Source organism: Cherax quadricarinatus, chromosome 35 (genome assembly GCF_038502225.1).
Source record: "Cherax quadricarinatus isolate ZL_2023a chromosome 35, ASM3850222v1, whole genome shotgun sequence".
NCBI classification, from domain to species: Eukaryota; Metazoa; Arthropoda; class Malacostraca; order Decapoda; family Parastacidae; genus Cherax; species Cherax quadricarinatus.
The window spans coordinates 31,302,999-31,321,144 of NC_091326.1; positions in this window are offsets into that span (position 1 = coordinate 31,302,999).

Genomic DNA, 18,146 nt, shown 5'->3' on the forward strand with positions numbered 1-18,146 from the left:
CAACTTCACTTATTAAATAGAAAACAAAAGCATATCTTTTCGATATTAAAATCGGCCAAATGGCAGCTACACATTTCAGTAACAATACCACCGTTTTCTTAGTGGGAAATATCGGGATGAATGGTTGAAGCCGATCACAAGAGGCTTACTAAACTTATTGTATGTAAAATAAGAATGAACACAAGAATACACGAACACTTAACGTGTTGGTCAAGTACATAATCGTTCAAGAACACGAACCACAATGCACATATATACCTCAATGCTAATTATATACCTCACTGAAGACTAACTCTGCTAGTAGCCTCATATGATAACAGAGGAGACACTTACACAGACCTGGACAGACGGCCCTAAAATAGCTTAGCGTCCAGTATGTCCAACGTAAGTACTGTAAGCAGGGGAAGGATTTAAGAAACCATACCACGGGCATGATTGAACCAGCGGTCAGAGAGTCTCAAAACTCCAGACCGTCGCGTTAGCCACTGGACCAGCTAGCCACAATAAGATTCGTCCAACTAGGTATATTTCTACACCATAGGAAGGTTAGCACAGGCACCACTGTGACCACAAATGCAAGTGGTATGGTGTGTTTGCAATCGTGTCATTACGATTTCGTGAGTCATGTTGAAGGATTTAAGAATCTGTTATGAGTAGCAGAATGAAAACATTAGTTGCTAATGTGATCTGTTTGCAACAAATTTATGTATAATGTTGCAACCATAAAGATCTTTCCCAAGGGCCACTGAAACACACCCTAACTTCCCCAAATTAAAATTTTGCAATGCCGTTTAGCTTTAATCCTGCTACTGGGAATAAGAAAGCCTGTGACAGTTTGGTCGTACTGGTTTTCATGGCAACTAAATTATAAACAAAATTAAATCTACACTCAGAAATACATAAAAAATGTCAGTGGACATTAATGGTAGGCTCAAGTGCCTGTAATGAGACATACTGCTGAATAAGACAATAAAACCTCAGAACACACATTACAATGTTAGTGGCACTGGTGACTGTAGTGAAGTCAGTTATTGTAGTGTTAATGGTTGTGGTGATAAGACAATGATAGTGATGAAGATAGTGAGGTATGATCATGGTAGTGGTGGCAGTATTGGTTGTAGTATCGTATAGGGTGGTGATAGTATGATAAAGGCAGTGATGGTGAAGGCAGCAATAGTCGTGATGAAGGCATTAATGGTGATGAGAAGCGGTGTTGGTAGTGGCAGTGGTACTGAGGCCCTGTTATGGTAGGGTCATAGGGTGTATTTTTACGGGAGTACCACACTCAGGGGGTGATGTATGTACTTGTGTGTGAGTGGTATGGGGTGAGGAGAGGCAGCAGCGGCTACGGTCCTCTGGGTAACTTGGCTGGCTGTGTTAGTGGGTCACTGAGCTGAGAATTTATTATTAAACAAGATTGGGGACACTGGGTTGGGAAGCCAACTAGCATTTTCCCAGTCATATCCACCACAAAGGAGTTATTGTATACATGTACATGCATATGTATACACACCCATCTGAGTTTTATCCTATTTTCTTAATAGACGGTGGGAGACGGCAGGTCACCCTGCCGTCTCCCACCGAGGCGGCAGGATGACCTGCCACCTCGGTGGCATGTTATTTTGTACCAAAAGTACCTCAGGAAACTTACCTAACCTTATTATAACGAGCGCAATTTAGTTTAACCTAATCCAAGCAAATATATTTTGCAAGTTTACAATAATTTAATAATAAACACAATGAAATATATTTTTTTCCGTTAGATTCAGAATGATTTTTGAGAAATTATTTCATACACAAATTTTCACTTGCCCTACTCGGCAAGAAGTGCGTTGCTATTAAAGCCAAAATAGCAAGTTTTACTTATTTGGCTCAGTGGTAAAATACTGTGGACTCTGATACAGAGTTAGCAGGTTCGAGCCCTGCTGTGGACATAGAGATAATGTTTGTAAATAATTTCGCCTGTTTGCGAATTGTTAAGCATATATGTAAGGTAGTAGGTTGGTAGACAGCAACCACCCAGGGAAGTGCTACTGTCCTGCCAGATGACTGTGAAACAGAAACCTGTAACTGTTTTGCATGATGGTAGGATTGATGGTTTCTGTTTCTGTCTCATAAACACGCTAGATAACAGGGATATCTTGCTACTCCTACTTACACTTTGGTCACACTTCACAGACACGCACATGCATATATATATATATATATATATATATATATATATATATAGTTAGTAGGTAGTAGGTTGGTAGACAGCAACCACCCAGGGAGGTACTACCGTCCTGCCAAGTGAGTGTAAAACGAAAGCCTGTGATTGTTTTACATGATGGTAGGATTGCTGATGTCTTTTGTCTGTCTCATAAATAAGCAAGATTACAGGCATGTCTTGCTACTTCTACTTACACTTAGGTCACACTACACATACATGTACACATTTATTTATACACACTCATCTGAGTTTTCTTTGATTTTATCTTAATAGTTCTTGGTCTTATTACTTTTCCTTTTATATCCATGGGGAAGTGGAATAAGAATCTTTCCTCCGTAAGCCATGCGTGTTGTAAAAGTCAACTAAAATGCCGGGAACGGTGGGCTAGTAACCCCTTTTCCTGTAAAGATTACTAAAAAGAATAAGAAGAAAATTGTTTTCTTTCTTTTTTGGGTCACCCTGCCTCGGTGGGAGACGGCCGACTTGTTGAAAATAAAAAAAAAAAAAAAAAAAAAAAATATATATATATATATATATATATATATATATATATATATATATATATATATATATATATATATATATATATATATATATATATATATATATATATATATACATCTAGGTTTTTCCCCTTTTTCTACATAGCTCTTGTTCCTCTTTATTTCTTCTATTGTCCATGAGGAAGTGGAAAAGAATCTTTCCTCCGTAAGCCATGCGTGTCGTATGAGGCGACTAAAATGCCGGGAGCAATGGGCTAGTAACCCCTTCTCCTGTAGACATTTACTAAAAAAGAGAAGAAAAACTTTATAAAACTGGGATGCTTGTGCGTGGATGTAGTGCGGATGACAAGAAACAGATGATTGCTGATGTTATGAATGAAAAGAAGTTGGATGTCCTGGCTCTAAGCGAAACAAAGCTGAAGGGGGTAGGGGAGTTTCGGTGGGGGGAAATTAATGGGATTAAATCTGTAGTATCTGGGAGAGTTAGAGCAAAGGAAGGGGTAGCAGTAATGTTGAATGATCAGTTATGGAAGGAGAAAAGAGAATATGAATGCGTAAATTCAAGGATTATGTGGATTAAAGTAAAGGTTGGATGCGAGAAGTGGGTCATAATAATCATGTATGCACCTGGAGAAGAGAGGAATGTAGAGGAGAGAGAGAGATTTTGGGAGATGTTAAGTGAATGTATAGGAGCCTTTGAACCAAGTGAGAGAGTAATTGTGGTAGGGGATCTGAATGCTAAAGTAGGAGAAACTTTTAGAGAGGGTGTGGTAGGTAAGTTTGGGGTGCCAGGTGTAAATGATAATGGGAGCCCTTTGATTGAACTTTGTATAGAAAGGGGTTTAGTTATAGGTAATACATATTTTAAGAAAAAGAGGATAAATAAGTATACAAGATATGATGTAGGGCGAAATGACAGTAGTTTGTTGGATTATATATTGGTAGATAAAAGACTGTTGAGTAGACTTCAGGATGTACATGTTTATAGAGGGGCCACAGATATATCAGATCACTTTTTAGTTGTAGCTACAATAAGAATAAAAGGTAGATGGGATACAAGGAGAATAGAAGCATCAGGGAAGAGAGAGGTGAAGGTTTATAAACTAAAAGAGGAGGCAGTTAAGGTAAGATATAAACAGCTATTGGAGGATAGATGGGCTAATGAGAGCATAGGCAATGGGGTCGAAGAGGTATGGGGTAGGTTTAAAAATGTAGTGTTAGTGTTCAGCAGAAGTTTGTGGTTACAGGAAAGTGAGTGCGGGAGGAAAGAGGAGCGATTGATGGAATGATGATGTAAAGAGAGTAGAAAGGGAGAAAAAGTTAGCATATGAGAAGTTTTTACAAAGTAGAAGTGATGCAAGGAGGGAAGAGTATATGGAGAAAAAGAGAGAGGTTAAAGGAGTGGTGAAGCAATGTAAAAAGAGAGCAAATGAGAGAGTGGGTGAGATGTTATCAACAAATTTTGTTGAAAATAAGAAAAAGTTTTGGAGTGAGATTAACAAGTTAAGGAAGCCTAGAGAACAAATGGATTTGTCAGTTAAAAATAGGAGAGGAGAGTTATTAAATGGAGAGTTATAGGTATTGGGAAGATGAAGGGAATATTTTGAAGAATTGTTAAATGTTGATGAAGATAGGGAAGCTGTGATTTCGTGTATAGGGCAAGGAGGAATAACATCTTGTAGGCGTGAAGAAGAGCCAGTTGTGAGTGTGGGGGAAGTTCGTGAGGCAGTAGGTAAAATGAAAGAGGGTAAGGCAGCTGGGATTGATGGGATAAAGATAGAAATGTTAAAAGCAGGTGGGGATATAGTTTTGGAGTGGTTGGTGCCATTATTTAATAAATGAATGAAAGAGGGTCAGGTACCTAGGGATTGGCAGAGAGCATGCATAGTTCCTTTGTATAAAGGCAAAGGGGACAAAAGAGAGTGCAAAAATTACAGGGGGATAAATCTGTTGAGCATACCTGGTAAAGTGTATGGTAGAGTTATTATTGAAAGAATTAAGAGTAAGACGGAGAATAGGATAGCAGATGAACAAGGAGGCTTTAGAAAAGGTAGGGGGTGTGTGGACCAGGTGTTTACAGTGATACATATAAGCGAACAGTATTTAGATAAGGCTAAAGAGGTTTTTGTGGCATTTATGGATTTGGAAAAGGCATATGACAGGGTGGATAGGGGGGCAATGTGGCAGATGTTGCAAGTGTAGGAGGTAGGTTACTGAAAGCAGTGAAGAGGTTTTACGAGGATAGTGAGGCTCAAGTCAGAGTATGTAGGAAAGAGGGAGATTATTTCCCAGTAAAAGTAGGCCTTAGACAAGGATGTGTGATGTCACTGTGCTTGTTTAATATATTTATAGATGGGGTTGTAAGAGAAGTAAATGCGAGGGTCTTGGCAAGAGGCGTGGAGTTAAAAGATAAAGAATCACACATAAAGTGGGAGTTGTCACAGTTGCTCTTTGCTAATGACACTGTGCTCTTGGGAGATTCTGAAGAGAAGTTGCAGAGGTTGGTGGATGAATTTGGTAGGGTATGTAAAAGAAGACAATTAAAAGTGAATACAGGAAAGAGTAAGGTTATGAGGATAACAAAAAGATTAGGTGATGAAAGATTGGATATCAGATTGGAGGGAGAGAGTATGGAGGAGGTGAATGTATTCAGATATTTGGGAGTGGACGTGTCAGCGGATGGGTCTATGAAAGATGAGGTGAACCATAGAATTGATGAGGGGAAAAGGGTGAGTGGTGCACTTAGAAGTCTGTGGAGACAAAGAACTTTGTCCTTGGAGGCAAAGAGGGAAATGTATGAGAGTATAGTTTTACCAACACTCTTATATGGGTGCGAAGCATGGGTGATGAATGTTGCAGCGAGGAGAAGGCTGGAGGCAGTGGAGATGTCATGTCTGAGGGCAATGTGTGATGTGAATATAATGCAGAGAAATCGTAGTTTGGAAGTTAGGAGGAGGTGCGGGATTGCCAAAACTGTTGTCCATAGGGCTGAGGAAGGGTTGTTGAGGTGGTTCGGACATGTAGAGAGAATGGAGCGAAACAGAGTGACTTCAAGAGTGTATCAGTCTGTAGTGGAAGGAAGGTGGGGTAGGGGTCGACCTAGGAAAGGTTGGAGGGAGGGGTTAAAGGAAGTTTTGTGTGCGAGGGGCTTGCACTTCCAGCGGGCGTGCGTGAGCGTGTTTGATAGGAGTGAATGGAGACAAATGGTTTTTAATACTTGACGTGCTGTTGGAGTGTGAGCAAAGTAATATTTATGAAGGGATTCAGGGAAACCGGCAGGCCGGACTTGAGTCCTGGAGATGGGAAGTACAGTGCCTGCACTCTGAAGGAGGGGTGTTAATGTTGCAGTTTAAAAACTGTAGTGTAAAGCACCCTTCTGGCAAGACAGTGATGGAGTGAATGATGGTGAAAGTTTTTCTTTTTCGGGCCACCCTGCCTTGGTGTGCTAATAAAATAATAAAATATATAATATATATATGTATATATATATATATATATATATATATATATATATATATATATATATATATATATATATATATATATATATATATATGTATATTGGTATTTATTATACCTGTGATAGTGCCCCATTCTTAAAACCCCACCGTGTTGCAGCCACCTGGCACTCACTAGGCTCGTACCAAAATTCCTGGCTACCAGGTAGTGGATGGTTACCAGCAGGTACGTCCCCTACGAACCAGATCTCAAAATACCATCCTACTGAAGAATTTATGCTGCTATCACCAATATTCTTTTTCATGTAGATATCTGGGTGATACGACTTAATTATACTTTCAGATTATAAAGGAACTTAGACCCATAATGACCAATTAAAACGGAGGAAGAATAAACTGCATATATGTTTTAATGTTATTTTATTTATATAATTAAATCACCAATTACGAGGACACACTTCGCTTAACAAAGTTATCTAATATCAATTTTTAAAAGGGTGGAGGAGTAAGGCAGTGGAAGGCCTCGATCAGATGACCAAGAGCTTCAGCTGCAGGTTCTCGTATGACTAAGATCGCCATCAGGAAACGCGTCCTTTTTCGTGACGAACCTTACCTAACCTAACTTGAAAAAAAACACATAGGAGCAAGGATATTATAACAATGCATAAAGACAAATAATAAAGACTACGGGACAAATGATATTTATTTCATCACAGTGTCAGAGATTCTCACTGCGGGTCAGCAAGGTTCCCAGAATGAGTGTGATGCACTCAATAACGTCGTCAGTCTCTCATAATGCGTAGGCAGTAGATTCGCCGGTATAATCTCCCGGCCCGGGCCTTGGGTCCCTGTCGTGGGAGTGTCTCAGACCAATGTCTACCATGGGAGGAGGTACAAGTACCTCCTCATCTTCTAGGACCTGCTGTCCCCAGGCCTAGACCCATTCCGCGCCCCCAGGGGCTCGAAGGAAGAAGCTACGCACCTTGGGCTGACACAAACCCCGCCCAAACTGGGCTCGATGGGCGTGGCAGCTGCATAGCAGCAAACGGTGCCAGGAGGTGCAAAGTCATCAAGCACTACAGGATCCTATTGGAGTTACACCCCATCTTTGGGCATTAAGCCCGAGCGCTGGTGAAGCTCAAGAATGCCTCTTGCTGAGTTGGGTAAATGTTCTGTTAGTGGGATGGATTGTGAAGGACCTGTCTAGTATGGGCCAACAGGCCTGCTGCAGTGTTCCTCCTTTCTTATGTTCTTATGATACTACTACACTTGTCCGCTGCACTCCTCTTAATGCGTTACTGTTACTATTGTAGATTCGTCGGTATAATCATCCGGCCCGAGCCTTTTCCAAGTGGTGGCGGCTTCCTTTCTCGGGAGTGTCTCAGACCAGTGTCTGCTTTGGGAGGAGGTACCAGTACCTTCTGGGATTAGCTGTCCCCTGGCCTAGCCCCATTTCCCGTCCCCACGGGGCTCGGAGGGAGAAGCTAGGCACCTAGGGCTGCCACAAACCCCGCCCACACTGGGCTCGAAGGATGTGGGAGCTGCATAGCAGCAGATGATGTTAGGAGGTGCAAAGGCAGCAAGCACTACAGGATCCTTTTGGAGTCACCCGCAGCTTAAGACATTACGTCTGAGCGAAGATCAAGAATGCCTTTTGCTATGAGTGTTGCTGCTGCTAGGTCGCTTGTCCGTTGCACTTCCTCGTCTTAATGCGTGTCTCCACTGTCTTATATATTCTATCAGATGCATGGTCTCTCATTCCTAAGCCAATAAGAATTCAATTCCTATGTCCTAACTTGGTCTGGGTTACTCATGACTTCTCGAGCTGTCTACATCATGTTGGTCTCCACATGACAGTAGCTTACCCAGGTTACATCGTGCCCACACCCACGTAATGCTCACATGATCAAATCAGGGAACGCGTGGAGTTTGAACCCATGGAAAGGGGGTTCTAAAACTCACAGGCCAGTGTAGGTTAAGTAGCCTACAGTTAAAACGTTAAATACTGTCCAAAACACAGACCCTTGCATTTACACACTAACTAAACTATAGTATACACTAAAAAATTATAGTATACACCAAAATTACTTACACTACCGCCCAAACATGATGACTTCACCCCGTAACCACCTGTCTCGTACTAACTCACAAACATGATGACTTTACCCCGTCACCACCTGTCTCGTACTAACTCAAAAACATGACGACTTCACCCCGTCACCACCTGTCTCGTACTAACTCACAAACATGACGACTTCACCCCGTCACCACCTGTCTCGTACTAACTCACAAACATGATGACTTTACCCCGTCACCACCTGTCTCGTACTAACTCACACACATGACGACTTCACCCCGTCACCACCTGTCTCGTACTAACTCACAAACATGATGACTTCACCCCGTCACCACCTGTCTCGTACTAACTCACAAACATGATGACTTTACCCCGTCACCACCTGTCTCGTACTAACTCACAAACATGACGACTTCACCCCGTCACCACCTGTCTCGTACTAACTCACAAACATGACGACTTCACCCCGTCACCACCTGTCTCGTACTAACTCACAAACATGATGACTTTACCCCGTCACAACCTGTCTCGTACTAACTCACACATATGACGACTTCACCCCGTCACCACCTGTCTCGTAATAACTCACAAACATGACGACTTCACCCAGTCACCACCTGTCTCGTACTAACTCGCAAACATGCTGACTTTACCCCGTCACCACCTGTCTCGTACTAACACGCACATGACGACTTCACCCCGTCACCACCTGTCTCGTACTAACTCACAAACATGATAACTTCACCCGGTCACCACCTGTCTCGTACTAACTCACAAACATGATAACTTCACCCCATCACCACCTGTCTCGTACTAACTCACAAACATGATGACTTCACCCCGTCACCACCTGTCTCGTACTAACTCACAAACATGATAACTTCACCACCAGTCTCGTACTAACTCACAAACATGATAACTTCACCACCAGTCTCGTACTAACTCACAAACATGATAACTTCACCCCGTCACCACCTGTCTCGTACTAACTCACAAACATGATAACTTCACCCCGTCACCACCTGTCTCGTACTAACTCACAAACATGATAACTTCACTCCGTCACCACCTGTCTCGTACTAACTCACAAACATGATAACTTCACCCCGTCACCACCTGTCTCGTACTAACTCACAAACATGATAACTTCACCCCGTCACCACCAGTCTCGTACTAACTCACAAACATGATAACTTCACCCCGTCGCCACCTGTCTCGTACTAACTCACAAACATGATAACTTCACCCCGTCGCCACCTGTCTCGTACTAACTCACAAACATGATAACTTCACCCCGTCACCACCAGTCTCGTACTAACTCACAAACATGATAACTTCACCCCGTCGCCACCTGTCTCGTACTAACTCACAAACACCTCATCTTCTGTCTCGTGGCCACTGCCTGGCTGACCAGGAATAATACCCGTCCGGATTCAGTACAATATTTAAATGCAGCACACTGCATAGCAATCAGTAGCAACACTCGGCTAGTTGAGTTGATGACGGGGCCAGTGTGGTAGTGTTGATGACGGGACCAGTGTGGTAGTGTTGATGACGGGACCAGTGTGGTTGTTGTGTTGATGACGGGACCAGTGTGGTTGTTGTGTTGATGACGGGACCAGTGTGGTAGTTGTGTTGATGACGGGACCAGTGTGGTAGTTGTGTTGATGACGGGACCAGTGTGGTTGTTGTGTTGATGACGGGACCAGTGTGGTTGTTGTGTTGATGACGGGACCAGTGTGGTAGTTGTGTTGATGACGGGACCAGTGTGGTAGTTGTGTTGATGACGGGACCAGTGTGGTAGTTGTGTTGATGACGGGACCAGTGTGGTAGTGTTGATGACGGGACCAGTGTGGTAGTTGTGTTGATGACGGGACCAGTGTGGTAGTTGTGTTGATGACGGGACCAGTGTGGTTGTTGTGTTGATGACGGGACCAGTGTGGTAGTGTTGATGACGGGACCAGTGCGGTAGTGTTGATGACGGGACCAGTGTGGTTGTTGTGTTGATGACGGGACCAGTGTGGTAGTGTTGATGACGGGACCAGTGTGGTTGTTGAGTTGATGACGGGACCAGTGTGGTAGTTGTGTTGATGACGGGACCAGTGTGGTAGTTGAGTTGATGACGGGACCAGTGTGGTAGTTGTGTTGATGACGGGACCAGTGTGGTAGTTGAGTTGATGACGGGACCAGTGTGGTTGTTGTGTTGATGACGGGACCAGTGTGGTTGTTGTGTTGATGACGGGACCAGTGTGGTAGTTGTGTTGATGACGGGACCAGTGTGGTAGTTGTGTTGATGACGGGACCAGTGTGGTTGTTGTGTTGATGACGGGACCAGTGTGGTAGTTGTGTTGATGACGGGACCAGTGTGGTAGTTGTGTTGATGACGGGACCAGTGTGGTAGTGTTGATGACGGGACCAGTGCGGTAGTGTTGATGACGGGACCAGTGTGGTTGTTGTGTTGATGACGGGACCAGTGTGGTAGTTGAGTTGATGACGGGACCAGTGTGGTTGTTGTGTTGATGACGGGACCAGTGTGGTAGTTGTGTTGATGACGGGACCAGTGTGGTAGTTGTGTTGATGACGGGACCAGTGTGGTAGTTGTGTTGATGACGGGACCAGTGTGGTAGTTGAGTTGATGACGGGACCAGTGTGGTTGTTGTGTTGATGACGGGACCAGTGTGGTTGTTGTGTTGATGACGGGACCAGTGTGGTTGTTGTGTTGATGACGGGACCAGTGTGGTAGTTGTGTTGATGACGGGACCAGTGTGGTAGTTGTGTTGATGACGGGACCAGTGTGGTAGTTGAGTTGATGACGGGACCAGTGTGGTTGTTGTGTTGATGACGGGACCAGTGTGGTAGTTGAGTTGATGACGGGACCAGTGTGGTTGTTGTGTTGATGACGGGACCAGTGTGGTAGTTGAGTTGATGACGGGACCAGTGTGGTTGTTGTGTTGATGACGGGACCAGTGTGGTAGTTGTGTTGATGACGGGACCAGTGTGGTAGTTGTGTTGATGACGGGACCAGTGTGGTTGTTGTGTTGATGACGGGACCAGTGTGGTAGTGTTGATGACGGGACCAGTGTGGTAGTTGTGTTGATGACGGGATCAGTGTGGTAGTTGTGTTGATGACGGGACCAGTGTGGTAGTTGTGTTGATGACGGGACCAGTGTGGTAGTTGTGTTGATGACGGGACCAGTGTGGTTGTTGTGTTGATGACGGGACCAGTGTGGTAGTTGTGTTGATGACGGGACCAGTGTGGTAGTTGTGTTGATGACGGGACCAGTGTGGTAGTTGTGTTGATGACGGGACCAGTGTGGTAGTTGTGTTGATGACGGGACCAGTGTGGTAGTTGTGTTGATGACGGGACCAGTGTGGTAGTTGTGTTGATGACGGGACCAGTGTGGTTGTTGTGTTGATGACGGGACCAGTGTGGTAGTTGAGTTGATGACGGGACCAGTGTGGTAGTTGTGTTGATGACGGGACCAGTGTGGTAGTGTTGATGACGGGACCAGTGTGGTAGTGTTGATGACGGGACCAGTGTGGTAGTTGTGTTGATGACGGGACCAGTGTGGTAGTGTTGATGACGGGACCAGTGTGGTAGTTGTGTTGATGACGGGACCAGTGTGGTTGTTGTGTTGATGACGGGACCAGTGTGGTAGTGTTGATGACGGGACCAGTGTGGTAGTTGAGTTGATGACGGGACCAGTGTGGTAGTGTTGATGACGGGACCAGTGTGGTAGTTGAGTTGATGACGGGACCAGTGTGGTAGTTGTGTTGATGACGGGACCAGTGTGGTAGTGTTGATGACGGGACCAGTGTGGTAGTTGTGTTGATGACGGGACCAGTGTGGTAGTGTTGATGACGGGACCAGTGTGGTAGTTGTGTTGATGACGGGACCAGTGTGGTAGTTGTGTTGATGAGGGGACCAGTGTGGTAGTGTTGATGACGGGACCAGTGTGGTAGTGTTGATGACGGGACCAGTGTGGTAGTTGTGTTGATGACGGGACCAGTGTGGTAGTGTTGATGACGGGACCAGTGTGGTAGTTGGTGGTAGTGACAACAGTGAGGGTGGTAGTGGGGGAGGTGGTGGTAGGGACAGTGGTTGAAGTGATGGAAGTGGCGGAGATGGTGGTAGTGGCGGAGCTGGTGGTAGTGGTGAAGGTTGTGGTAGTGGCGACATCGGTGGTGGAGGAGGTGGTAATAGCGGTAGCGGTGGTAGTGGCGACAGTAGTGGTGGTAGCGACGGAAATGGTGGTGGTAGTGACAGAGGCAGTGGTAGTGGCGGAGGCGGTGGTAGTGGCGACAGTGGTGGTGGTAGAAGTGGAGGTTGTGGCAGTGGCGACAGTGGTGGTGGTAGTGGCGGAGGTGGTGGTGGAAGAGACAGAGGTGGTGGTGGTAGTGGCAGAGGTGGTGGTGGTAGTGGCAGAGGTGGTGGTGGTAGTGGCAGAGGTGGAGGTGGTAGTTACGGAGGTGGTGGTGGTAGTTATGTAGGCGGTGGTGGTAGTGACGGAGGCGGGGGTAGTGGTGGAGGTGGTGGTAGTGGCGGAGGTTGTGGTGGTAGTGGCGGAGGTGGTGATGGTAGTTACAGAGGTAGTGGTGGTTTTTACGGAGGTGGTGGTGGTTGTTACGGAGGTGGTGTTGGTAGTTACGGAGGTGGTGGTAGTGACGAAGGCGGTGATACTGGCAGAGGCGGTGGTAGTGGCGGAGGTGGTGGTAGTGGCGGAGGTGGTGGTAGTGGTGGAGGTGGTGCTAGTGGCGGAGGTGGTGCTAGTGGCGGAGGTGGTGCTAGTGGCGGAGGTGGTGGCAGTTCCAGAGGTGGTGGTGGTGGCATAGGTGGTGGTAGTGGCAGAGATGGTGGTAGTGGCGGAGGTGATGGCAGTTCCAGAGGTGGTGGTGGTGGCATAGGTGGTGGTAGTGGCAGAGATGGTGGTAGTGGCGGAGGTGGTGGTAGTGACAGAAGTGGTGGTGGTAGTGGCAAAGGTGGTGGTGTAGGTGGTGGTAGTGGCAGAAGTGGTGGTGGTAGTGGCAAAGGTGGTGGTGGAGGTGGTGGTAGTGGCAGAGGTGGTGGTAGTGGCAGAGGAGGTGGTTGTGCCGTAGGTGGTGGTAGTGGCAGAGGTGGTGGTAGTTCTGGAGGTGGTGGTAGTGGCGGAGGTTGTGGTTGTGGCAGGGGTAGTTGTAGTGGCAAAGGTAGTGGTAGTGGCAGAGATGGTGGTAGTGGCAGAGTGGTGGTAGTGGATGAGGTGGTGGTAGTGGCAACAGTGGTGGTGGTAGTGGCGGAAGTGGTGGTAGTGGCAGAGGTGTTGGTTGTGACAGAGGTGGTGGTTGTGGTGGAGGCGGTGGTGAAGGTGGTTGTGGTTGTGGTGATGGTAGTTGTGGTGGTGGCAGTGGTGGCGGCGGAGGCGGTAGGGTGGTCCTCGATTATAAATATCCCAGCAGCTGGAGAAGTGTTTTCTTAGCAAAGAATGTGGCAGCATCGTTGGCTCCACCCATTCCCCCCACCATCACCACTGCCACACACAAAGAGGTACGATAATGCTCTTGGAGCAGGGAGTGTGAGGACCAAATAGCGATCAACAAAGAGCTATGATTCTACCATTCTTGTATACACACGAAGGTCTAAATCCTAACTTCCAGTTCCCACTCAGGCACAGTAACTCAGAACTATCTTTCCATGTTCCCTCACCAACAATCCTGAGACCTTCCAGCACAAGAACCTTCTCCGTAAACATGCTTCACTGAAACTCCTCTTCCCTTCTGACCAGTGGGCACCGATTAGGAAATTGGGGCACTGAGAACCAGAACAAAGGGAAAGGTAAATGAGAATATGGTACACAAATGCAGAGAGAATAACAAACGAGGGATGAATGGAACGAGTGAATAGGAGAGGCAAACTCGGACAATACAGCAGATACAAAGCCAAAAGTTACAGTGATCATAACAGATGCAGTTTTCCAAGTATGGTATCAAATTTTGAGGAATGACAGAGATTAGAGAAGAGAGAAGAAAAGTACTGTCAATCAGAAACAAAAAGAGTTTTGAGAAGAGAGGAATAAACAGCAGGAAGCCGAATGACTACATAAAAGTTTACTGGACACTGACGCTCAAGGTGATGATAACAGTGATATAAAACCCTCTACTAAACAGCAAGTCTCACGCAGCAATTTTACAACAAAACAATAGTGGACACCATAATAGCAGTGAAAAGAGCCCATGTAACCAATACAAACCTATTGGTCATGGGACATATTTCAAGGAAATAAGCTGGGAGAATTGGGATCCACAAGGAAGACTGGAAGTATAGAGGGCTAAGATGGTGGGGGTGGTGACAGGAATAAAACCAGAAAGGAGGGCATGAGTCAGCTAATTTGACAGAAGCGATATAAAATATGAGACCACTATTGCAGCTGCTAGTGACCATACAGTACAGAGTAACGAATTCCTTGTGGAAATTGTAATTGGCCCACTTAAGAGTAACTCTGGTTAAATCACTGACAGTGATAAGGATATGTGTGAAATTCTCATTACCTACTTCATCTAAGTTTTCACCCAGGAAAATACTAGCGATATTCCTGAAATAATAGATTATGTAGAACAGGATGATAATAAACTATGCACGATTGGGGTAACTAGTGACATGGTCCTCAGACAAATAGAGAAACTAAAACCTAACAAATCCCCAGGCCCTGATGAACTGTTTGCAAGGATGTTAAAGGAATGTAAAGAGGAACTTAGCATACCTTTGGCTGAACTTTTTAATATATCACTGCAAACTGGCACAGTGCCTGATATGTGGAAAATGGCAAATGTAATACCTATTTACAAGACAAGGGGACAGGTCCTTGGCTTCGAACTATAGACCAATAAGCCTTACCTCCAAAGTGGGAAAATTTATGGAATCAATAATTGCCGAAGCAATTCTTAGCCATCTTGACAGGCACAGATTGATTAATGAATCTCAACACGGTTTTACAAAAGGGCGTTCCTGTCTTACGAATTTACTAACTTTTTTCACTAAGGTGTTTGAGGAGGTAGATCATGGTAATGAATATGATATTGTGTATATGGACTTCAGTAAGGCTTTCGATAGAGTTCCACACCAGAGGCTATTGAGGAAACTTAAGGCACACGGAATAGGAGGAGAAATTTTTTCCTGGGTAGAGGCATGGCTGACAAATAGGCAGCAGAGAGTCTGCATAAATGGGGAGAAATCAGAATGGGGGCACGTCACAAGCTGTGTTCCTCAAGGGTCAGTCTTGGACCCGTTGTTGTTCACAATTTACATAAACGATATAGATGAGGGAATAAATAGCGACATAAGCAAATTTGCTGATGACACCAAAATAGGCCGTCCAATTCATTCTAATGAGGACACTAGAGCACTCCAGAATGATTTGAATAGACTGATGCAATGGTCGGAGAAGTGGCAGATGCAGTTTAATATTGACAAATGCAAAGTTCTAAATGTTGGACAGGTAAATAACCATGCCACATATAAACTAAATAATGTAGATCTTAATACTACTGATTGCGAAAAGGATTTAGGAGTTCTGGTTAGCAGTAATCTAAAACCAAGACAACAGTGCATTAGTGTTCGCAATAAAGCTAACAGAATTATTGGCTTCATATTAAGAAGTATAAATAATAGAAGTCTTCAGGTTGTTCTTCAACTCTATATATCCTTGGTTAGGCCTCATTTAGACTATGCTGCTCAGTTCTGGTCACCGTATTACAGAATAGATATAAATTCACTGGAAAACGTACAGAAGAGGACAAAGATGATCCCATGTATCAGAAATCTTCTCTGTGAGGATAGACTGAGGGCCCTGAATCTGCACTCTCTCGATAGGCGTAGAATTAGGGGGGATATGATCGAGGTGTATAAATGGAAAACAAGAATAAAGGGGATGTAAATAGCGTGCTGAAAATTTCCAGCCAAAATAGGACTCGCAGCAATGGTTTCAAGTTGGAAAAATTCAGATTCAGGAAGGATATAGGAAAGCACTGGTTTGGTAATAGAGTTGTGGATGAGTGGAACAAACTCCCGAGCACAGTTATTGAGGCTAAAACATTGTGTAGTTTAAAAATAGGTTAGATACATACATGAGTGGGTGTGGGTGGGTGTGAGTTGGACCTGACTAGCTTGTGCTGCTGGGTCTGGTGTCGTGCTCCTTCCTTGAGTGGAGGTGACCAGACTGGGTGGGTCATTGGGCTAATCCGGGGGGGTCATTGGACTAATCCTAGGGGGTCATTGGGCTAATCCGGGGGGGACGACATGGACCTGCTTCGCATGGCTCAAGAAATCGTAATGACACGATTGCAAATAAACCATACCCCCGGCCGGGATTGAACCCGCGGTCATAGAGTCTCAAAACTCCAGCCCGTCGCGTTAGCCACTAGACCAGCTAGCGCATGGGTCAGTAGGCCTGTTGCAGTGTTCCTTCTTTCTTATGTTCTTATGAGAAGGAAGAAACTAGATTACATAAATTATGAAGGAATATGAGAGTTCTTGAATTCAACACAGTGGAAAGAAATGGAAAAATGAGATACATGACTATTTAGCTAGAAAATACCGGAAGACAGAGGAGCTCATACCCAGAAGAATAAGATGCAGAGGTAAAAGCTTAATGTGCAAAGGCATGTAAAAATATAAAATAAAGCATAGAAGAAACAGAGAAACGAGCCGGAGAGCCAGAAATAAACACACATGGGTGAGAAGGAGACATTTTGAGAGTTCCACAATACTGAAAGCCAGTTTTAAACCTAAGTTGGTATACAGCCGTATGGGAAGACAATAAATAATGAACCAAGTTATAAAATTGAAGAAGGATTGAGAATACAAAAACGGTCAGAAAACCAGCGAGTATAACGTAATTTCATACTTGTATGGCTGCGAAGGAAACCAGACTGATTCACAATAACAGACCTGTATTCGGGTCGTAATGGCATTATCTCTCTCTTACAATTAATTGTGCAATTAAATATGTGAACCTCAAGCCTTTTAGTAACCATCAATAAAGGCGAGAAGTTGAAATATCAAATATCAACAAGTTACTTAAATAAACAACTTCGTGTTCCGTGGGGAATATGTACCACAGTACAGTAATAATTTAAGAGTGCTTTCAAGTGTATAGAAATGAGCTTCACCTAACTGAATAAGGCAGTTCACAGTATATACATTCTTATTCACAGACCGATTGAAGAGGATCCTAGAAGGGGAAGAAATACACACATCAATTAATCTCCTGAGTTTGTCTCTGTGTGGGCGTTATTGACCATGATAATACATATATGCACATTATTCAAATATCCACGAGATCCTAAAAAACTTATCCAAGATAGATTCAATGACTCAAGAAATCGTAATGACACGATTGCAAACAAACCATACCCCATGGTATGGTTTGTTTGCAATCGTGTCATTACGATTTCTTGAGTCATGTTGACGGCAGTGAAGGGACTTGAGCTAGAGTTCGTCACGGCCACGCTAGCTGGAGATTCGTCTGTAAAAACTTGCATTTGTGGTCACAGTGGTGCCTGTGCTAACCTTCCTATGGTGTAGAAATATACCTAGTTGAATGAATCTTATTGTGGCTAGCTGGTCTAGTGGCTAACGCGACGGGCTGGAGTTTTGAGACTCTATGACCGGGGGTATGGTTTATAGATTCAATGCCATGAAGCAGTAGCCAAAACACCTTCACACGCGATAATGAACATGAAACAGCAACGGTATCCATCAAGAGTCCTGTGGTAGACATAGATGGTCTCAGTACCACAGCAAAATCCCAGCTACAGTGCTTGGCAGTATAACCATGTGAATCGACTGTGACAGTGCGCAGATAACCGACAACATAGAATATCTAGAGAAAAGGTCTGGACAGAAAGGTATCATGACAGGAACA